This window comes from Pinus tabuliformis, chromosome X (genome assembly GCF_031772625.1).
Source record: "Pinus tabuliformis cultivar Carrire ecotype Pingquan chromosome X, CPIR1, whole genome shotgun sequence".
In the NCBI taxonomy this organism is placed as follows: Eukaryota; Viridiplantae; Streptophyta; class Pinopsida; order Pinales; family Pinaceae; genus Pinus; species Pinus tabuliformis.
In genome coordinates, this window is record NC_142308.1 from 385,235,246 (window position 1) to 385,260,533 (window position 25,288).

A 25,288-nucleotide genomic window follows, 5' to 3' on the forward strand; every position below is an offset into this window, starting at 1 on the left:
TGTTAAGCTTGACGGATCCAAAATATTCACCTCTCTCACTTAGCAAATTTTGCTAATTCTCCCTCCATACTTATTTTTACTATCCCATGATCACAAATCTTGTTGGACCATATGACTGAGGGCTATGGCTAAAACCTCCAATCGCCAAATTTCAAACTCAATCACAAAACTAGAAGAATAATCCTTGAAAATTGAAAACTTCTGCTAAGATTTTCAGACTTGTTCTAAAGGTTTGAAATGAACTCCAACAAAGCAAAGAAATTTCCCAAAGACTTATGAAGGCTTATACATCTTCAACAACCTGTAACAACCATCCAAAAAGATTTCCACAACCAAGATGCTCCTCCAAGAGGGACATGGAGATGACCCATGACCAACTCCACAAATTCACCCAACAGAAATGAAACTCTCTCACTCAATTGGTCTACAACTTCAAAGTTCAACTCCAAAAATTAGAAATAAAGAGGCTAGAATTACAGCTTATCACTTGAGGTTCAAGGTCCCCATGACTCCTTATACATAGTTATTTAAGCTATCACTCAAAATTATCACAAATAGGGCCTTAACTACCTTTTTCCAAGGTATCCACTCAAGGGGAACCTCATAGTATTCTTGCTTCAAATTAGGGACACAATACAACTATTTAATCCCATTTTTGGCCTAGCAATAGACAAATGAACTAAAAGGAAAAAGCACAAGAAAATTATTGGGTTCAAATCAACTTAAGCATCTTGGTTCGCCAAACCATTTGTCTCTTATCTAATGCATGTAACTTACTTTAAGAAATGGCTTTTATTTACAAATTTATTTTTCTAAAAGAAATAATAGCTAGTAATCATATACAATTAACCATGACTTCATCTCATCATTACACACATACTCAATAATCTAGCATAAAAACATTCATGAAACACTGACCAATAATGACATTTCATTAATAGAAATACATACACTTATTTGATTCATTTAAGCTTGTTGGAAATGGAGGAATGGAAATCCACTATCCACCCAACCATAAGCTCAAATACACTACATATTCTTGCATTTAGCCACCCCTAAGCCCGATTTGATGCCTTAAGAGGAAGACCCACTCAAGTTTCAACAACATTCAAATCAAGCTATAGAATATTAGAAAAACTAAGAGGGGGATTGAATCAATATTTTTGCAATTGTTATATTATGCCAATTAATATTTTATCACAAGTTAAACCAAAACAGAAGAAGTAGAATACAAAATTAATTTTATTCATGAAGATATTGAGGACTCTAATCCTATTTTACAAAAAATCAATCTCCAACTTGTACAACAAAATCCCTGACTCCTTCAAGGCTCCAACCTTGAATAGATAAAAGCACCGACTTTGTCAAAATTAGGGCACAAATCCTCTTAAAAAATCCAAGCACCAACTTGGTCAAAATGAGGACTCCAATTCTCCTATGCTCCAAAATATACTTCAAAATCAACTTTTGAACTATGTATCCAAAATAAATTTCAAATACACTTCAAAAATGTCTACAAAGTCTTCTCAAACCTCCTCCAAGAATGCTTCACGTTTTCTACAATAAGGCTTGTAAATATTTCTCCAATAAAGGGTCAACAAGGCTACTCAAACATCTAATACAACATGTCTTCAACTGTTGGTGTTTAAATAAGGCTTCAATTTTTCTTTAAACATCTCATGAATTGCTTCAATAATTGGTTCAAATTATTCCTCAAATAAGGTTTAAAGAGTTGCTCCAAAAAGTCTTCAAAATCTGCTATAAAGTTACTTCGAAGTCAGGTTCTAGTTCTGCTTCAAGAGATTTGAAAATAGCTCTGAAATTCTACCAAAAATTATCTAGAGAGTCCTTCTTCAAGAGGCTAAGAGTTATGCTCTAAGAGGGCTGAGATTTTTGATCCACAAGGCTAAGAATATGGCCTCAATAGGGTTGTGAGTTCTACTCCAAGAGGCTGAAGGTTCTGCTCCGAATGAAGACCAAAAATTATGCTCTGGAAGGTTCGAGAAGTCTACTTCAAAACGCTGAGTACAGGGGTCCAAAAACTTCAATGGCTGAGGTCTATTCTAGACCTGAAACTTCCATAGGAGGGCCAAGTTCAAGATAGAAGAAAGATTCTAAATTCTTCTCCAAAAGAGGAAACAAAGAAGGTCGAAATCCAACAAAGGATGTATAAAAAAAAAAAGAATAAAAATCCACCAATAAACCTTGATCCAAAACAAAGATAACAATCACAAATCCTTTATTTCACTTGGCTCTAGGTTCATGAGCTATGAACCTTATCTCTCTACCTCAGGTCTGAATTACTTATTTTTATCTTGATCCTTGTCTTATCTTCCATGGTCGAGTTGGATGAGAAAATGAGGACTAATGGTGCCTTACTTATACTATTCAAGCCCTCAATGAACCGTCATCTCTATACTATGGGGGTGACTTGATTTCAAGGTAGGCTGACTTGAAGAGGGGGATAAAGTTTCATTTTTTTCACTTAAAAAAAATATTTCTCCTTACTGGAGAGGAATGAGGAGGCATGTTATAGCTCATTGGAAAGGGCTTACTGTGCTCTTTTATTCTATGGCATTCTTATCTTTATCAATTCATCATTTGACATTAATAACAAATTATTCTTCCAACAATATCCCCCTTTGTTATTGTTGGTAACAATCTCCTCATATGTTACTCCCCTTGTCATCATGTTGCTCCCCCTATCATGATGCTACTCCCCCTTTGACATCAATTGCAAAGGGATTTTTTAATGAGATACAAGAGACATTACCCCCATATTTTGATGAAGATATTCAAATGCTTCTAGAGATAAGCATTTTATAAAGATATCTACAATTGGTTCCTTAGTGTTGACACTCCATTTTGATGTTTTTCTCTCCAACTTATTCTCGAAGAAATTAATTTTTTATTGGAATATGTTTTTTCTTTGAATGCGTGACTAGAATTTTCAAGAGGCTTATGGAACTGGTATTATCACAGTAGATGGTGATAGGATGATTTGTTTCTATATTGACATCCATTAAGGATTCCTTCATCCATAGGATTTTTGTACAACAATCTGTTTCTGCTATATATTTGGCTTCAGCTGTGGAGAGAGATATATATGATTGTTTCTTGCTAATCCAAGACACAGGACAAACTCCTAAGAAGAGTGCATTTCCACTAGTATTATTTCGATCATCAGTATGCTTCCTTCCAAATATGCATCAGTATATGTCGTCAGACTAATATTTGTGTTTTTAGGATACCATAGTCCAAAATCAAGAGTGCCTTTCAAGTATTTGAGTGTTCTTTTTATAGCTAGCATGTGAGATTCCTTAGGGGCTGACTAGAATCTTTCCACCATTCCTACTTCCTGCATGATGTATGTTCATTAATTTATTAGATATAAAACACTTCCAATCATCGATCTATAGAGAGTTACATCTACTATAGGGGATTCATCATCCTTACTCAGCTTGCAATATGTAATAATAGGTATGCTTACAACAACACATCCCTTCTACTTCTGAATATATTCCTTCTTCAGATGATGATAGCAAGGATGACAATCCTCACCCACCTTCTCGGGATCCTATTTTAGCTCCTTTTCTTCCAAAATGGGTCTGCGCTACTCGGGATGCAATAGGTGCTCTTGCAGGTGATCCTATAGATCAGCGTTGTACACGTTCTCAGTTCGATAGAGCCTCTTCTTTACTGGCTCAAGCTTCAACGAATTATGATCCTGACACCTTTACAAAATCTTTAGGCCATCCAGATTGGGACACAACTACGAATGAATAATATCGTTCACTATTGGAAAATGATACATGGGACCTTGTTCCTCTTCCAAAGGGACAAAAACTTGTTAGATGCAAATGGGTTTACAGAACCAAGTTTGAACCAAATGGAAAAGCTGATAAACATAAAGCTCATCTTGTTGCTAAGGGTTTTTCACAAGTTGAACGCATTGACTATACTGAAAGCTTCTCCCCTGTTGCCAAAGTGAACTCTATCCAACTTTTTCTTTCCCTTGCTGCCTCTTTCAAATGGGAAGTCCATCATATGGATGTTAAATCCACCTTCTTGCATGGGGACTTGCATGAAGAAATATATATGGAACAACCTCCTGGTTTTATACAAAGAGACTCCAGCCTTGTATGTTAGCTTAAGAAATACCTTTATGGTCTCAAGCAAGCCCCTTGGGCTTGGTATGCAAAAATGGATAGATTTGAAAATAGCTCCAAAATTCTACCAAAAATTATCTAAAGAGTCCTTCTTCAAGAGGCTAAGATTTATGCTCTAAGAGGGCTGAGAGTTTTGATCCACAAGGCTAAGAATATGGCTTCAATAGGGCTGTGAGTTCTACTCCAAGAGGCCGAAAGTTCTGCTCCAAATGAAGTCCAAAAATTATGCTCTGGAAGGGTCGAGAAGTCTACTTCAAAACGCTGAGTACAGGGGTCCAAAAACTTCAATGGCTGAGGTCTATTCTAGACCTAAAACTTCCATAGGAGGGCCAAGTTCAAGATAGAAGAAAGAGGTCTAAATTATTCTCCAAAAGAGGAAACAAAGAAGGTCGAAATCCAACAAAGGATGTATCAAGAAAAATGAATAAAAATCCACCAATAAACCTTGATCCAAAACAAAGATAACAATCACAAATCCTTTATTTCACTTGTCTCTAGGTTCATGAGCTATGAACCTTATCTCTCTACCTCAGGTTTGAATTACTTATTTTTATCTTGATCCTTGTCTTATCTTCCATGGTTGAGTTGGATGAGAAAATGAGGACTAATGGTGCCTTACTTATACTATTTGAGCCCTCAATGAACTGTCATCTTTATACTATGGGGGTGACTTGATTTCAAGGTAGGCTAACTTGAAGAGGGGGATCAAGTTTCATTTTTTTCACTTAAAAAAATTATTTCTCCTTACTAGAGAGGAATGAGGAGGCATGTTATAGCTCATTGGAAAGGGCTTACTGTGATCTTTGATTCTATGGCATTCTTGTCTTTATCAATTCATCATTTGGCATTAATAACAAATTATTCTTCCAATAATCTCCCCCTTTGTTATTGGTGGTAACAATCTCCTCATATGTTACTCCCCTTATCATCATGTTTCTCCCCCTGTCATGATGCTACTCCCCCTATCATATTCTCCCCCTCTGACATCAATAGCAAAGGGATTTTTTAATGGGATACAAGAGACATTACTCCCATATTTTGACGAAGATATTCAAATGCTTCTAGAGGTAGGCATTTTATCAAGATATCTACAATTGGTTCCTTAGTGTTGACACTCCATTTTGATGTTCTTCTCTCCAACCTATTCTCGAAGAAATTAATTTTTTATTGGAATATGTTTTTTCTTTGAATGTGTGACTAGAATTTTCAAGAGGTTTATGGAACTGGTATTATCACAGTAGATGGTGATAGGATGATTTGTTTCTATATTGACATCCATTAAGGATTCCTTCATCCATAGGATTTGTGTACAACAATCTGTTGTTGCTATATATTTGGCTTCAGCGGTGGAGAGAGATACATATGATTGTTTCTTCCTAAGCCAAGACACAGGACAATCTCCTAAGAAGAGTGCATTTCCACTAGTATTATTTCAATCATCAGTATGCTTCCTTCCAAATATGCATCAGTATATGTCGTCAGGGTACGATTTGTGTTCTTAGGATACCATAGTCCAAAATCAAGAGTGCCTTTCAAGTATTTGAGTATTCTTTTTATAGCTAGCATGTGAGATTCCTTAGGGGCTGACTGGAATCTTTCCACCATTCCTACTTCTTGCATGATGTCTGGTCATGAAGTTATTAGATATAAAACACCTCCAATCATCGATATAGAGAGAGTTACATCTACTATAGGGGATTCATCATCCTTACTCAGCTTGCAATATGTAATAATAGGTATGCTTACAACAACACATCCCTTCTACTTCTGAATATATTCTTTCTTAAGATGATGACAGCAAGGATGACAATCCTCCCACACCTTCTCGGGATCCTATTTTAGCTCCTTAGCTTCCAAAATGGGTCTACGCTACTCGGGATGCAACAGGTGCTCTTGCAGGTGATCCTATAGAACGACGTTGTACATGTTCTCAGTTTGATAGAGCCTCTTCTTTACCAGCTCAAGCTGCAACAAATTATGATCCTGACACCTTTACAAAAGCTTTAGTCCATCTAGATTGGGACGCAACTACGAATGAAGAATATCGTTCACTATTGGCAAATGATACATGGGACTTTGTTCCTCTTCCAAAGGGACGAAAACTTGTTAGATGCAAATGGGTTTACAGAACCAAGTTTGAACCAGATGGAAAAGTTGATAAACATAAAGCTCATCTTGTTGCTAAGGGTTTTTCACAAGTTGAATGCATTGACTATACTGAAAGCTTCTCCCCTATTGCCAAAGTGAACTCTATCCACCTTTTTCTTTCCCTTGCTGCCTCTTTCAAATGGGAGGTCCATCATATGGATGTTAAATCCACCTTCTTGCACGGGGACTTGCATGAAGAAATATATATGGAACAACCTCCTGGTTTTATACAAAGAGAGTCCAGCCTTGTACGTCAGCTTAAGAAATCCCTTTATGGTCTCAAGCAAGCCCCTCGGGCTTGGTATGCAAAAATGGATAGCTTTCTTTTAGATATTGGCTTTTCTAGGTGTCATTCTCACAATACTATCTACACCAAGAAAGTGGGTAAGTCTCTTATCATTCTTATTATATATGGTGATGATCTTATCCTTTCTGATAGTGAACCTAACCTTATAAGCCATGTGAAGTCCAGCCTTAAAAAGCAGTTTGAAATGACAGACTTAGGACACTTGCATTATTTTCTTGGTCTTCAAGTCTTGCAATACAAAGAAGGTATTTCCCTTTCCCAATCCAAGTATACCTATGATCTTCTACGCCACTTTCACATGGAAGACTGTAAGCCAACCCCTTCTCCCTTTTAGTCTGGAGCCAAACTTTTAGTCACTTGTACTTCCCCTGAAGTTGATGCTACCTTATATCGTTAGCTTCTTGGAAAACTTTTGTATCTGACCCATACCCATCCTGAACTTTTCCTTGCTATTGACCTTGTTGCTCAGTTTATGAAAAAGCCACATGAAATTCATTGGAAATCAACTAAAATAATACTCCGTTATGTTCAAGGTACAGTTCAGTTTGGGATTCATTACAGTGCATAAGCATCTCCTCTATTGGTTGGTTTCACTGATTTTGATTGGGCCGGTGACCCTTATCATGAGAATCCTACTGCAGGTGATCTCTTCACTCTTGATTCTTGACTATTACATGGGCTTGCAGGAAAAAAAGTACCATTTCTCTTTCTTCAGCAGAAGCAGAGTATCATGGCATCGTTGAAGCTAGTAAGGAAGCCCTATGGCTTCGTGAGATCCTGTCAGAGTTTGGTTTTCAGTAGTAGCATCCGACTACACTTTGGTGTGATGATCAAACTACCATTCAACTATGCAAAGATCCAATGCAACATCAGCGCAACAAACACATTGAACTACACATGCACTTCATCAGAAAGCTCATTCATGACCATGTTCTTGAAGTGCAATATTGTTCAATCGATGATCACAGAGGTGAAGTTTACTAAACTTCGATTTATGGTTGGATTTCAGGAAGTTGTCACTAAGGGGAGATAGGCTCTAATGCCTCATTCCTTCTCCTATTGTGTCATCTTTGTACATCCTTCAATCCTATCCCAAGTAACGGGGGATGTTAGGATATTTTGGCACATACGAAATAATTAAGTACAACTTGGTCTAGTGTATAGTTAGGTAAAGTGTGTTTCTTTAGTATGTAGTTTTGGTAACTTACAATTCGACAGTCACGATATGTTCTAGACATGAAGTGATTTAACGGTTCATTCTCTCCTCAGTATTACCGGCACTTGATCCATGGCTTAACACTCGATTGGTCAATTATCTCTATTTAAAGAGCATGGAGGGTCATTTGTAAGGTGACCGTTTATGAGAGAAGCTTATGTAAATTTTCTTTGTTTAACATTAATAAATTGCTTGAAGTGGTTGCATTGGCTAAGACCATGGATTGTTTCCCTCTTTGAGGGTTTTAACCACATCAAGAATAATGTTGTACTGATCTGTGATCTGTTTGTGAGCCGTGTCCTTTGATGTTCTATCTAAGGAACTTACCCTGTAAATTCCTACATGAATGTTGTTTATTTTATTTCTTTACTTTTTATTAACTCGACTTTTTCCACAATTTTATGCTTATTATTTTTATTATTTCATTTATTTATTTTGAACTTCAATTAATTATTTTATTTTTTAATTAATTATTATTCACGTGTTTATTAATATTATTATTATTAGTCTTATGAAGAAGTTGATAATATAGGGAATTAAACATGTGGTTGGCCCTACCCATGCATTGATAATGCATACACATCCTCAAAACATGTATCAACCTAATGTTCACACCTAGATCCAAGATCTCCAAAAAACCTCATTATAACGAGTTTTTGGATTTCTAGTATTCCAGATTTATCCAAGATTTTCAATACTTCTGGGTGAATCTCGATCGAGGATTTTCCTTTTTATCACCATTGTAACTGAAAATCCATATTTGGGAGAAACTAAAATTCCATCTTAAAATAAATATTGTATTTCTAGATCTTTGTGATCTAGAACTTTCCATCATCGCATTAAATGCCATCTAGTCTCCACTTCAGTTTTGTTACACCACATTGATCCATGTCACCATGTCATAGAGCAATTTGTTAACACTGGTAAAATCATCATTGATTTGGATATCCAACTTTTTTAGTTTTTCCATATTTATTCAAATCCATTTAGATTTGGAAAAAATCGAAAGGGATCATTTCGCAAAATTATAGGTTTCCAAATTTTTGAATTTCACATCATCCCTACCATATAGGACCACATCTACTGCCATGTCAACTCGTTTGTATAAAAGGCCATGTCATCTCACCACATCAGCATGAAACATCACCCAAAACTCACCTTACATGTCATGTCAACATTACACATCAATATGTCATGTAAACACCCATCTACCCTTAGGTTATGATAATGCTGACATGGAATCTGCATGAATTCCACGTGGTTTGTTGCATTGGCTTCTAGATTCAATTTTTTCAATAAATTCCTCTTTTCCATTTTTTAAATGCCCTATTTTCCACTCCCTAACAAACTATAGTTTTTATTGCATAAAGGTTCCATCGCTAACATCCTGCCTTTAGAAAAAAAAATATTTATGAAACTTTTCCAAATGTTTGGACTTCTTTTCTTAACAGATCCTAGATTCACGTATGTTAAGCTTCACAGATCCCAGATATTCACCTCTATCACTTAGCAAATTTTGTTAATTCCCCCTCCATACTTATTTTCACTATCCCATGATCACAAATCGTGTTGGACCATATGACTGAGGGCTAAGGCTAAAACCTCCAATCCCCAAATTTCAAACCCAATCACAAAACTAGAAGAATAATCCTTGAAAATTCAAAACTTCTGCTAAGCTTTTCATACTTGTTCTAAAGGTTTGAAATGAACTCCAACAATGCAAAGAAATTTCCCAAAGACTTATGAAGGCTTATACATCTTCAACAACCTGTAACAACCATCCAAAAAGATTTCCATACCCAAGATGCTCCTCCAACAGGGACAAGGAGATGACCATGACCAACTCCACAACTTCACCCAATAGAAATGAAAGTCTCTTACTCAATTGGTCTACAACTTCAAAGTTCAACTCCAAAAATTAGAAATAAAGAGGCTGGAATTATAGCTTATCACTTGAGATTCAAGGTCCCCAAGACTCCTTATACATAGTTATTTAAGCTATCACTCAAAACTATCACAAATAGGGCCTTAACTACCCTTTCCAAGGTATCCACTCAAGGGGAATCTCATAGTATTCTTGCTTCAAATTAGGGACACAATACAACTATTTAATCCCATTTTTTGCCTAGCAATAAACAAATGAACTAAAAAGGAAAAAGCACAAGAAAATTATTGGGTTCAAATCGACTTAAGCATCTTGGTTCGCCAAACCATTTGTCTCTTATCTAATGCATGTAACTTACTTTAAGAAATTCCTTTTATTTACAAAGTTATTTTCTAAAAGAAATAATAGCTAGTAATCATATACAATTAACCATGATTTCATCTCATCATTACACACATACTCAATAATCTAGCATAAAAACATTCATGAAACATTGACCAATAATGTCATTTCATTAATAGAAATACATACACTTATTTGATTCATTTAAGCTTGTTGGAAATGGAGGAATGGAAATCCACTATCCACCCAACCATAAGCTCAGATACACTACATATTCTTGCATTTAGCCACCCCTAACCCAGATCTGATGCCTTAAGAGGAAGACTCACTCAAGGTTCAACAACATTCAAATAAAGCTAGAGAATATTAGAAAAACTAAGAGGGGGGTTGAATCAATATTTTTGCAATTGTTATATTATGCCAATTAATATTTTATCACAAGTTAAACCAGAACACAAGAAGTAGAATACAAAATTAATTTTATTCATGAAGATAGTGAGGACTCCAATCCTATTTTACAAAAAATCAATATCCAACTTGTACAACAAAATCCGTAACTCCTTCAAGGCTCCAACGTTGAATAGATCAAAGCACCAACTTGGTCAAAATGAGGACTCCAATCCTCCTATGCTCCAAAATATACTTCAAAATCAACTTTTGAACTATGTATCCAAAATAAATTTCAAATACACTTCAAAAATGTCTACAAAGTCTTCTCAAACCTCCTCCAAGAATGCTTCATGTTTTCTACAATGAGGCTTGTAAAGATTTCTCCAATAAAGGGTCAAAAAGGCTACTCAAACATCTAATACAACATGTCTTCAACTGTTAGTGTTTAAATAAGGCTTCAAGTTTTCTTTAAACATCTCATGAATTGCTTCAATAATTGGTTCAAATTATTCCTTAAATGAGGTTTAAAGAGTTGCTCCAAAAGTCTTCAAAAACTGCTATAAAGTTACTTCAAAGTTGGGTTCTAGTTCTACTTCAAGAGATTTGAAAATAGCTCCAAAATTCTACGAAAAATTATCTAAAGAGTCCTTCTTCAAGAGGCTAAGAGTTATGCTCTAAGAGGGCTAAGAGTTTTGATCCAAAAGGCTAAGAATATGGCTTCAATAGGGCTGTGAGTTCTACTCCAAGAGGCCGAAGGTTCTTCTCCAAATGATGACCAAAAATTATGCTCTGGAAGGGTTGAGAAGTCTACTTCAAAAGGCTGAGTACAGGGGTCCAAAAACTTCAATGGCTGAGGTCTATTCTAGACCTAAAACTTCCATAGGAGGGCAAAGTTCAAGATAGAAGAAAGAGGTCTAAATTCTTCTCCAAAAGAGGAAAGAAAGAAGGTCTAAATCCAACAAAGGATGTATAAAAAAAAATGAATAAAAATCCACCAATAAACCTTGATCCAAAACAAAGATAACAATCACAAATCCTTTATTTCACTTGCCTCTAGGTTCATGAGCTATGAACCTTATCTCTCTACCTCAGTTCTGAATTACTTATTTTTATCTTGATCCTTGTCTTATCTTCCATGGTCGAGTTGGATGAGAAAATGAGGACTAATGGTGCCTTACTTATACTATTCGAGCCCTCAATGAACCGTCATCTCTATACTATGGGGCTGACTTGATTTCAAGGTAGGCTGACTTGAAGAGGGGGATAAAGTTTCATTTTTTTCACTTAAAAAAATTATTTCTACTTACTGGAGAGGAATGAGGAGGCATGTTATAGCTCATTGGAAAGGGCTTACTATGCTCTTTGATTCTATGGCATTCTTATCTTTATCAATTCATCATTTGGCATTAATAACAAATTATTCTTCCAACAATCTCCCCCTTTGTTATTGGTGGTAACAATCTCCTCATATGTTACTCCCCTTATCATTCATGTTGCTCCCCCTATCATGATGCTACTCCCCCTGTCATATTCTCCCCCTTTGACATCAATAGCAAAGGGATTTTTTAATGGGATACAAGAGACATTACCCCCATATTTTGACGAAGATATTCAAATGATTCTAGAGGTAGGAGTTTTATAAAGATATCTACAATTGGTTCCTTAGTGTTGAGACTCCATTTTGATGTTCTTCTCTCCAACCTATTCTCGAAGAAATTAATTTTTTATTGGAATATGTTTTTTCTTTGATTGTGTGACTAGAATTTTCAAGAGGCTTATGGAACTGGTATTATCGCAATAGATGGTGATAGGATGAGTTGTTTCTATATTGACATCCATTAAGGATTACTTCATCCATAGGATTTTTGTACAACAATCTGTTGTTGCTATATATTTGGCTTCAGCTGTTGAGAGAGATATATATGATTGTTTCTTGCTAAGCCAAGACACAGGACAGTCTCCTAAGAAGAGTTCATTTCCACTAGTATTATTTCGATCATCAGTATGCTTCCTTCCAAATATGCATCAGTATATGTCGTCAGGGTAAGATTTGTGTTGTTAGGATACCATAGTCCAAAATCAAAAGTGCCTTTCAAGTATATGTGTATTCTTTTTATAGCTAGCATGTGAGATTCCGTAGGGGTTCACTGGAATCTTTCCACCATTCCTACTTCTGCATGATGTATGGTCATTAAGTTATTAGATATAAAACACCTCCAATCATCGATCTATAGAGAGTTACATCTACTATAGGGGATTCATCATCCTTACTCAGCTTGCAATATGTAATAATAGGTATGCTTACAAAAACACATTCTTTCATCCCAAATTGTTGAAGAATCTCCTTGAGGTACTTTGTTTATGTTATGAACATTCCATCATCATTTTGAGTTGCTTGAAGTCTAAGAAAGAAAGGAAATTATCCAATCATTGACATTTCTTGGGAAAAATTATGACTCATTTCATCATTGTTGCTGCCAAAAATCAGATCATCCACATATACTATTGTGATTAGCATATTGTATTTGTCCATATTCATGTAATGGTTGCTTCCTGCAACTCATTTTTTGAATCCTTGTTTTGAATATAATGATCAAGTATAGCATACCAAGACTTTGAAGCTTGTTTTAATTCATATAGTGCCTTCTTTAATTTGCATACAAAGTCTTTATTTTCAGACAAGTCAAATCCTTCTGGTTGTTCCATGTATACTTCTTCTTTTAGATCTATATTTAGAAAGGTTGACTTCACATCCATTTGATAGACTTTGAAACCTTTTGAATAAGAAAATTATAAAAAGATCCTTATAGCCTTTATTCTGGAAACATGAGCGAAAGTATCTTCAAAGTCAATTCCTTCAATTTGAGTGTATCCCTTGCACACCAATCTTTCCTTATTTCTGATGACTTATCCATATTCATTCATTTTTTTCTTATACACCCACTTGGTTCCTATGAAATTCTTATCCTTTGGATGAGGTACTAGTTCCCATGTTCCATTCTTTTCAATTTGGTTCATCTCTTCTTCCATTTCTTTTATCTAGTGAGGATCCTTGCTTGAGTGAAATTTTCTGGTTCTATTGTGGATAGCAAGGAAATATCATTCCTTTTTGGTGTGTTTTTCATCTTTCTTCGAGTTTGTATTCCTCCATCCACATCTCCAATGGTTTGGTCTTCTGGATGATGTTTTTGTATAAAATTTAACTTTGACGGTGTTTGAGATGGTTCCTCCTTTTGATTTTCCGGCTCCTTCTCTTCTTTTTCAACACCTTCCTATGGATTTCCAAGAATAGGGTATTATTCATTTCCTTGAACTACTTCTTTTTCAGGAATAGCCTCATTTATCTTTACATTGATGCTTTGAACTATCTTCTGCAATCGATTGTTGTGGCATTTGTATGCCTTGCTTCTTAATGAGTATCCAAGGAAAATTCCTTCGTCAACACGTGAGTCAAATTTTCCTAGGGAATCATCGTTAATATTCATAAAGCATTTGCTTCCAAATATTCTAAAGTGTTTCACATAGGCAAGCCTTCCTTTCCATATTTCATATGGAGTTTTATCACCTTTTTCCCGAGGTTAAGCTCTTTTCATGATATAGATTGTTGCCCCAACTGCCTCCCTCCAAAATTTTGCATGTAAATCAACTTCCAACAACATTGTTCTTGTAGTCTCTTGTATAGGTCTATTCTTTCTTTTTACTACTCCATTTTGTTGTGGAGTTCTAGCAATAGAAAGTTCCCTTTTTATCCCATATTTTTCACATAATTCATTGAATTCTCCTAAGGTAAATTCCCCACTTCTATCTATTCTTAAGCATTTTATATTCAACTGACTTTCATTTTCAATTGTCGCCTTAAAATTTTTGAAGCAATCTAGTGCTTCTGACTTATATCTTATGAAAAATACCCATATCATTCTAGTATAATCATCTATAAATAAAATAAAGTACCTTTCTCCTTGTAGACCTGGAGTTTTGGTTGGACTACATAGATATGCATGAATGATTTCCATAGGATTTGATGTTGAACATTCCTTTGATTTGAGGCTAGTCATAGTTTTCTTTCCATGTTAACATGGTGCACAAATAACATTTGTTAGCTTTGAAATTTTGGGGATATATCTTATCGCTTGAGTTTTTCTAATATTGACCAATTTATAAAAGCTTAAGTGTCCTGAATGCTTATGCCATAACCAACTTTCATTTTCTTCACTCATATAGCATCTTTCTTCTTGAATTTCATTGAGAATTTATACATTATTTGTGGTTCTTACTCATCTTCTTACCATTTTTCCTAAAGATTATCTGCTTATTTCACAATCCTTGGAATGGAAAATGAGATCATGTCCCTGATCACATATTTGGATGAAACTTGGAAGATTATGCTTGATCCCTTAAATGTATAAAGCATTTTGTGCTTTCCCCTTGCCATTGATGAGACTCAATGTGCCTTTCCCACCAAATTTTAGCAAATTGTCTTAGAAGGTCACATTTCCATCCTTTTATGTGCTTATAGAGATGATTTTTTTTTGGTCACTTGTCGTGAGCCTAGAAAATCCATTATCTACAAACCATTGATTTTCCTTTTTTTGAGCAAATAAAGCTCGATTGCAATTCTCAGAGGTAGATTCTTCAATTTTCTACCTCCAAACTTTCTCTATTTTCTCTAGAGGACAATTTTGTGTTATATGGCTTGGATTATTTCAATTGTAACACTCTGAAAGAGGATAAAAGGGGTTATAAGTCCTAATTTGGCCTTCCCTCTTTGGTTCATCTTATTTTGATGATTAACCCTACAAGGCTTGCACTGTTTTGCTTGATGACCAAAATTTTTACAAAAGAAACAATGAACAAGGAAAATAGTTTGATACTTATTAGGATAAACTTACCTTGATGAGAAATTCCTTTTAGGAAGGGGCTACTTCTCATTCCCTAGATTAACTTTGTTTCATTCAAGATGAGAATGATAAGATCCTATAAGGACATCAACAAAACTTTTAGGCTTTTCTTCATGATGAAAATTGGTTCCTTCCTTTGAATTGGAATATTCGCCTATATAGCCAAATCTATATTTGTCATGTAGTGGCCTTTGAGAGTTGATAATGACATCCAAGGTGTGGGAACTCTTTAAATTATTTTTTGCTTTGTCCAACTCTCCTTTTAGAGATACAACTTTAACTTCCAACTTTTCACAATATCTTTCCTTTTCCTTGCACTTATTGCTCAACGCTTCTTTTCTTTTAGCTTCTTCCTTCTTGGTTTTGAGAGAGTTGATTTCTTGAGATAACTTTTCATTCTTTTTTCTAAGTCTCTCATTTTCTTTAGTATGCCACTAATCAATAGTTCCTCCACATTTCCTTCTATTTCTTCTAGACTTTGTTCTTCTTTTGGACTATTTATTTCATTTCTGAAGGCCATGAACAATACTTCATTGCTTCCACTATATTCTTCTTCTTCATCAAAGTTATCACTACTTTTATTGGAGAATAAATTCTTTTTTTTAGCCTTTCCTCTTAAAGGTTCTTTTATTAGGTTCATTTTCATCCTTGCTGTCATCTTTAAAAGGGAACTTTGTTGCATAATGTCAAATTGCGCCACATCTAAAACAAATGAGAGGTAACTTACCTTTGAGTATGGTTCATTTCTTTAGATTCTTGAAAATTTGTGCCATTTCAATACCAAAATCATCGCTACCACAATCACAATCTTTCCCTTTCTTAATGTCTTGAATGCCTTAAATGTAGCTTCCTTATGAATTTAATTTCCCGAAATCATCTTGTATGTTGTGAGAATTCCATGAAGTTCATCCATTGATAAATAGTCCAAATATTTTAGTTCTTATATGGCACAAATTGGCATCAAAACAATCTGGAAGAGATATCAATACCTTTTAGACAATCATATTTTATTTAACATCTTCACCAAGACTTTTGAGACAATTATATGCCTCATCTACTCAGAGAAAATAAGTGGCAATATTTTCTTCATCATCCATCTTGAGATTTTCAAACTACCTTTCATAGGTTTGAAGCTTTGCCTTTTTTACCTTGTCATCTCCTTCATAAATATGGATGAGCTTATCCCACATCTCTTTAGTTATTTTAATACCCATAACTTTGGTGAATTCTAAATCCAACAGACCACTCGCTATAGAATTCAAGGCATTTTCATTTCCCAAATATGCTTTCTTCCCATCCAGATCTATTAGAAGAGGAGATGGGATCTTGTATCCATTTTTGACAGATTTCCAAACTTCGACTCCAAGAGACATTAAATTGTACTTCATTCCGATCTTCTAGAACGAAAATTTTGTTCCATCAAATTAGGAGACCTTATCATCTTTACTAGCCATTTTAATTCAAAAATACTTCTTCCAATTATTAGGCTAACCTTGAAAAAGTTTCCTTTGATACCAATTGTTGGAAATACTCAGAAGGGGGTGAACCAATATTTCTTTCAATTGTTATATAATACTAGTTATGATTTTTATCACAAGTTAAACTAGAACACAAGAAATAAAATAAAAAATATTTGTATTGATGAAGATAGTGCGGACTCCAATCCTCTTTTACAAAAACTCAAGCTCCAACTTGTACAATAAAATATTTGACTCGTTCAAGGCTCTAACCTTGCACAGATCTATGCACCAACTTGGTTAAAATGAGGACACCAATCCTCTCAAAAAATCCAAGCACTAACTTGGTCAAAATGAGGACTCCAATCCTCCCAGGCTCCAACCTTTCCAAATATACTTCAAAATAAAATTTTGCAAGATGTCTCCAAAATAAATTTCAAATACACTTCAAAAAGGTCTACAAAGTCTTCTCAAACCTGCTCCAAGAATGCTTCAAGTATGCTACAACAAGGCTTCTAAAGGCTACTCCAACAAAGCGTCAACAAGGTTGCTCAAATGTCTACTACAACATGTCCTCAATTATTGGTCTTCAATAAGGCTTCAATTTTTCTTTAAACATCTCATGGACTTCCTCAAGAATTGGTTCAAACTTTGCCTCAAAGAAGGTTTAAAGAGCTGCTCCAAAAAGTCTTCAAAATCTTCTATAAAGTTACTTCGAAGTTTGGTTCTAGTTTTGCTTCAAGAGACTTGAAAACATCTCCAAAAGAGTCCTACTTCAAGAGGTTGAGAGCTCTTCTATAGGAGGTCTGAGAATTTCTGCTTCAAGAGGCTAAGAGTACTACTCCTAGAGGACTCGGAGTTTTTCTCCAAGAGGCCAAAGAGTTTGCTTCAAAAGGGTTGATAAGTATGCTTTACAAGGCCGAGTAGTATGATTTAGAAGGCCAAGTAAATGGGTCCAAAAATTTCAGTTGTTGAGGTATGTTCTAGGCCTAAAACTTCCATAGGAGGGTTGAGTTCAAGCCAAAAGAAAGAAGTTTGAAATATTCTTCACAGGAGGCAAAAAATAAGGTCAAAATCTAGCAAAGGATGTCTCCAAAAACTTAACATAAATCCACCAATAAGCCTTGATCCAAAATGGAGATAACAATCACAAATCCTTTCTTTAACTTGCCTCTACATTCATGAGCTATGAACATTATCTATCTCCTTGGGTCTAAGTTACTTATGTTTCTCTTTCTCCTTGTCTTGTCTTCCTTGGCCAAGATGGATGAGAAAATGAGGACAAATAGTGCCTTATTTATACTAGTTGAGCCCTCACTGAACCGTCATGTCTATACTTGGGGGCAACTTGATCTCAAGGTAGGTCAACTTGAAGAGGGGGGGAATTTTATTTTTTTCACTTAAAATTTTTATTTCTCCTTATTGGAGAGGAGTGAGGAGGTATGTTATAGCTCATTGTAAAGGGATTAATGTTATTTTTGAATCTATGGTGTTCATATATTTATCAAGTCATCCTTTGACATCAATAACAAATTATTCTTCCAATAGAGAATATGGAGGCCACTCTCCTTCACACATAGAAATCAATAAGATACCTTACAATCGTTGAGCTAGGGACTGTTAATTCTCATAATAAGACCACCATGGGCCCACATAACACAAAGGAATTCCTTCAATGATCCAATAATCCCTTGATTATTATGTTTTTCTTAGTGTCCTACATGCTTAGTGAAAACAAATTAGTCAAAGAATTCTTCTAGCCCTCTAGCTCAGGATGAAGGTTTCCACACTGACTCCATTATCCACATTCAATTGAAATAAAAAATCCACATATAATTGTTATTAACCATAATTATTTATGTTTCCTTCTGTTTAATGTCACGGTTCCAACATGAAAGTGGGGTTATGTTCTCTTCTCACAAGCTTCTATGGTTCACTTGCATAGACTTTCCTGTCTCTCTCACACAAATGACCACATTCCTCTACTCTATAATACCATTTGTTTCTAATTCACATAATGCACACTCCTCTCTCTCTTCCCCTCCCACACACACACTACCAAAATTTTCTAGATGTTCATACTTCTGGACCTTGAGAGATCTTGGATTCCCATCTATTTCACTTAACGAATCCTGAATATTTTCCTATGTCGCTTGGTAGATTTTGGTATCACTCCCTCCATACTTAAGCGCCCATTTCACTATTCCACGACCACAACTCCTATTGACCAATATGACCAAGGGCTAATTCTAAAACCTCCAATCCCCAAATTTCAAACTCAACCACAAAAATAAAGGGATAATCCTTGAAAATTCAAAACTTTTTTCAGGCTTGTTCCAAAGGTTTGAAACTAACTCCAACAAGGAAAAAACCTTTCCTAAAGACTTATGAAGGCTTATAAATCTTCAAAATCCTATAAATACCATCCAAAAATACTACCACGACCAAGATGCTCCTCCAAGGGAGACAAGGAGATGACCCATGTCCAAATCCCAACTCCACTCAACTGAAATGAATTTTTCTCACTCATTTGGCTTGAAACTTCAAAATTTAACTCCAAATATTACAAATAAGGAGGCTATACTTACAACTTATCACTTTATGGTTAGGGTCCCCAAGACTCTTTATCCATAGATCTATAAGTTGTCACTTGAAATGATCACAAATAGGGCCATAACCACCCTTTTCCAAGGTCTCAATTCAAGGGAAACCTCCTAATATTCTTATTTCAAATTAAGAATACAACACAATTATTCAATCCCATAGTTGCTTAGCCATGGAAAAACACAATAAAAGGAAAAATCACAAGACAAGCCTTAGGCTCAAATTAGCTTAAGCATGTTGCTTCACCAAACCATATGTCTTCTATCTAATACATGTAACTTACTTTAAGAAATACCTTTTATTAAAAAAGTTCCTTTCTAAAAGAAATAATAGTAGACAATACCTAGTAATCATACACAATTAACCATGACTCAATCTCATCATTACACACATACTCGGTAATCTAGCATGATAACATTCACGAAACATTGAACGCCAATTTCATTTCAGTAATAAAGAAATAGATACCCTTATTTAATTCAATTAAGCTTGTTGGAAATGGAGGAAGGAAAAGAAACTCTCCACCCAACCATAAGCTTAGTTACATTACAGTTTCTTGTAGTTGGCCATCCCCTAAGCCAGATACGATGCCTTAAGAGGAAGACTCATTTCGTGTTTAACAACATTCAAATCAAGGTAGAGAACATGAAGGCCACTCTCCTTCACACACATGACTTACCAATCTACCTTACAATCATTGAGCTAGAGACTATTAACACTCATAGTAAGGCCACCATGGGCCTACATAACACAAAGGAAGTCCTTCATTGATTCAACGATTCTATGGTTCTTTCCTTTTTCGCAATGCCTTATGTGCTTAGTGAAAACCAATTATATAAAGAGTTATTCTAGTCCTCTAGCTCAGGCTGAATGTTTCCACATTAATTCCCTTATCCAAATTTAGTTGAAATCGCAAATCGACACTGGATTGTTATGACTCATAAGGCTTTCCCTCTCCTTCTGTTTAAAATCATTGTTCTAACACCCAATTGATGTTTTGTTCTCTTATCATGGGTTTCTCTAGTTCACTTGCACATACTTCTTTCTCTCTCCCACATAAATTACCACATTCCTCTACTCAACACTACCCTCTATTGCTCATTCACACAGTGCACACTCCTCTCTCTCTCTACCCCTCCCACACACACACTATGAATACAAGATTACAACGTCCCTCCTTGGGTTGTGTTTTCAACTCAAAAGTATCCATAATGGGCACATAGCCCATACCTATGGAGAAATTCAATACCACTCCCCATTCTTTCCCGTAATTGCTAGCAATTACGCAGTTCAACTGCCAAATCAAAAATTAAGACATTTAGTTCAAGTCAAATAGGAAACTTCCTAAATCCCCCTTAGAGAGATCCATGTTGGTTTTTTTCTTCTTCAAATTTTACAATGCATTAAATAAAAACACATATTTACATCAAATGAAGTATGTCAAAATATTCCTGCTAACCATTTGATCATTATGAATAGTAAGCAGAGTAAAACATTTGTTACACAAAAAGTCTGTCATAATTACTTCTTAAAATAGCTTAAATATAAAATATTAGAAAACCAAATCTCCATATTAAAAAACACAAAGATAGTAAAAATATAAAAAAAATAAACACCTTCAAATATATCCTAAAAATAATAATAAAACTACATATTACAAAACTTGCGGATTAAAAAGTTTTGTTACACAAAAAGTCTCTCATACTTACTTCTTAAAATAGATTAAGTAAAAAAAATTAGAAAACCAAATCTCCATATTTAAAAAAAAAAAAAGACTACGATGGTAAAAATATCAAAAATAAACACCTTTAAATATATCCTAAAAAAATTAAACAAATATAATATATATATTACTTTCTTATCATTTCCTTAATTTTTATATATTTAGAATTAACTGATATATACAGTTTGACTGGGCTTAATAGTTAAGAGCATGTGCTTCCTCCTAAAAGGTCACGGGTTCAAAACGAGAGGAGGATAGAGTATGTATGTCTTTTTAGGCTTATCATTTCCTTAATTTTTATATATTTAGAATTAACTAATATATATAGTTTGACTGGGCTTAGTAGTTAATAGCATGTGCTTCCTCCTGAAAGGTCACGATTTCAAAGCGAGAGGAGGATAGAGTATGTATGCCTTTGTAGGCTTAGTAGTGTAGCTTGGATGTGAACTTAAATATTGGATAATAATAAGACTCTCTTACAATTTCCTTAACTTTTATGTATTTAGAATTAACTAATAATAATGTATATCTGATTTCTAAAATATTCAAGAACTTTATGTTTAAATAATAATGATAATAAAATAAACATTATTAATCTTTGTTTCCTTAGGGACTATAGCATTCGTCTTGTGATTAAAAGTTAAATGTTGAATTTTATTATTATTATTATTTATTTTAAAAATAATTTTCTAATTTTCTAGTAATCTTATTTCTAATTTTCTTCTAATTTTCGATTCGCTAAACCAGTTTTGATGACACATAATTCCAGTGGTAGAAGATGTTTTTAGGGTGATTTCAACTTTAATCGTATGGTTTCGTTCTATAGCGGGACTAGGGAGATTCCTGTTTCAAGTCAAAACATATATGAGGGTAAATTGTAACGAATACGAGGGTAAAATGTAAAGGTGCACAATTATAAGGAAATAAGTTAGATGTAGTAGCACTGTAGCAAGCACTGTAGCAGCACTGTAGCAAGCTTTGTGGAAGCCCCTGCTGAAAATTGGTATTAGAGCCAGTAACGTCTGGTTCAAGAGGTTGGTATTCTAAATCATCACTCATATTAATGGATCCATTCAGGAAGTCTGTATCCTTCCACGAATTAGAAAACAGAGAGTCATCCACCATAGAGAACCCTCAGGGACATGTTTGCATCAAGTTCTAGTCGAGTCTTAAATCAAGCTGAACTAGAATATGAAGAGTCACAACCCTCTGCTTGATGGAAATTACCTAGTATCTCTACATCAAAAGTTTATGATGATATGTCTATATTTCATTTAAAAGCCACCACTAGAATTAGTATAGAGGAGTCTATTAGTCAGATTCAAGAGAATTCTGACAATATCCAATGTATCCCTCTTCTGGATCCAAAGACTTTACAAGCAGAAGCAAAAAGGTTAAAAACAAAATATCTACACTTGGGATGCATAAGGATTGGGATCAATCCTTTGACTCACCAGGGTATAAACACTTTCATGCTAGCCACAGTCAGAGATCTTACTCATAACAAATATATCGATTCCCTAATAGGAGGTATAGTCGCCCCTCTGTCACATGGCCCAGTATATTTTGACTGTTATCCTAATTTCTCAGTCTATGTCTTTGACGAAACAATAGATCAGATCTTGCAGTTGCAGATCCAAACCTCAGGGTTTGATATGCACCAGAAAAGACATAACATAGCCATACAATCCAGAGGATGTTTCCGGCACACAAACACCTTATGGCCGGCTATACGCCATACACCCAGTAGAGATTCAAAAGCAAGTGTCATTGTTCTAACAGATTCTAAAAATCAGAAAATAGAACATCAGACAATCCGTTGGGAAGATCTTACATTCCCTGAACACTGGGTAGTTTCTAATCCCAAGCCTCCAGCTCTTAAAAGAATAACCTCAGCTGATATCCAAGAGAACCAATCCTCTGCCGTTCTATCTTTCCCAAGAAGATCCACTATTGACTACAGAGGAATTGACAGAGCCTGTAAAAATTCTCATTTTTACCGTGATCCATCCACTGTTGATACCGCTTGTTCTAGCTCAGTTTCTTGTAAACATATTTCTTTGTTCGAATTCGCCCAGCTTGTAAATTTCAATTCTTTAGAAGTCAAATGTCCTGAGTGCCAGTCTGTCGTAAATCTATGCACTCTTGCTGAATCTGTCATCCATGAGAATCATCATCGGAGGACCAGAGAAGCCCCTCCTTCAACATCAGTTAATCCTTGCCCGAACCCAAAATGTTCAGACATCCCTTTTCCCCATGAGCCAAAGTCTGACCATGTCTTAATAATGCATGAGATTATCACCCTAGAAGGAGAAGATCCCAAATTGACAGAAAAGTTCAGTACAATGAGGCCAACTAAGCCTAAATATGGACTAGGATATTTAGAGCAAACAAAAGGCCTGATTCCTCAATGTCGTTTTGGCCCTATTCCAGATGACTGTAAAAAGCCTGCAGTCATGGAAATGCACAAGTTATTTACTCTGATGAATGGGTGCTTAAAATCAGAGATAAGTTCCAAATGGATGAAAGCCATGTTGAATTGGGACTTATTCACTCATCCAGAAGCAGAACAGTTTGGCCTCAGTCACACCATTGAAGAAAAAATTGAACTGTCTCAGGATTGGAAACATTATATGGAAGTCACAAATTCCTGGATTTCCTTTTATGAATGGAAAAGAAATGTTTCCCCTGAAGTTGTGATGACTGGAACAACTTCTTCATCATCTACCAAACATGCCTGGACTGCACTAGATGGCAGCAGAATAGAGACACCATCTACTTTCCCTCCATATAGAGGAATTATCATAGGAGAAAATCAGAATGCAGCAAAGGCTATTCCTCTTGTTCAAAAAGATGATAATGCTTTGGGGATTGATGGGAGAATCCAAAAGGCCAGTGAACAGATAAACTGGACTAATACAGCAATCAAGGGCCTAGAAATAAATACAGCAAAGGCTGTAGAAATAAAAGAACAGTTTGATATTGTTCAAGTTTCTCTGAATGAGGTCAACAGAAACCTCAATGATGTACAGTATACTTCATCAGTTGTTAGATCTTATGCCAAAGAATCTTTAAATAAGATAGAAGAAGTAGAGGAAAAGATAGTAGATCATCTTGATACTACTAAAAATCTGATATCTGGTTTGACTGAGAGAGTTGAAAAGATAAGTCTGTCAAAAACTGACAAACCAGTTCCTACCTCTTTTCTCTACAAAAGAAATATAAAGATTCAAGATCCTGTTAAGCCAATCAACAGGTTCCCGACATTATTTCCTAAAGAAGTAGCCACATCTTCTGCTGAAAATCTAGAGGCTACCGAAAAAGTCACTATTGCTTCCTTATTCAAGGAAGAAGACGAAGAGAAGAAAGAATCTGATTCTCAGATCTTTCCTATATACGAACCACTGGAAAGTAGGTTCAATAAATACCCTGCACCTAATCTTGAAGGAAAAGGCAAGCTTCCTGAAGCTCATACATTCTTTCCTGAGTCACACAGAGAGTGGAATATTGATAATCTGAGTGTTGGTCAGATTAGACAATTAATTGATATGATGTTTACAGAATATAAACTCATGTGTCTCAGAGGAAAAAGTGAAGTTGAAGCATGCAAGACCATTATTCAGTGTTTTACAGGAACACTACTCAGGTGGTGGGAGACTGAATCATCTCCAGCATTACTGATAAAAATGGAAGCTGAAGTGCTTAAAGATGAAGCAGGAGATGTGATTCACAACTCAGATGGCTCAACTACAAGCAACATGATTGGAGCTTTAACCTCCATGATTCTAGAACACTGGTGTGGCAGTGAAACAGAGATTGCAGATAAGAATGAAGTTATTCTCATGAATCTCAAGTGCCACAAAATGTCACAATATGAAGAATTTCACAAAGATTGGATGCAAAGAATCTATGAGGTGAAAGATTCAAAAAATCTGCTATGGAAATAGGTATATCTTGCTGCTCTTCCATCCAGATTTGTTGATTATATCAGGTTGCAAGAAATTTTCCAGTTGCCATTTGAATCATATACTTGGGGTGAGATTTACTCTCACATTACAAAAACATTAGTGAGCTTGTGTACAAGTTCCAAAGTAAATAAGTCTTTGGAAAAACTTTCAAAGCTCCCAGACAGAAAGTCCATTTGCAGCA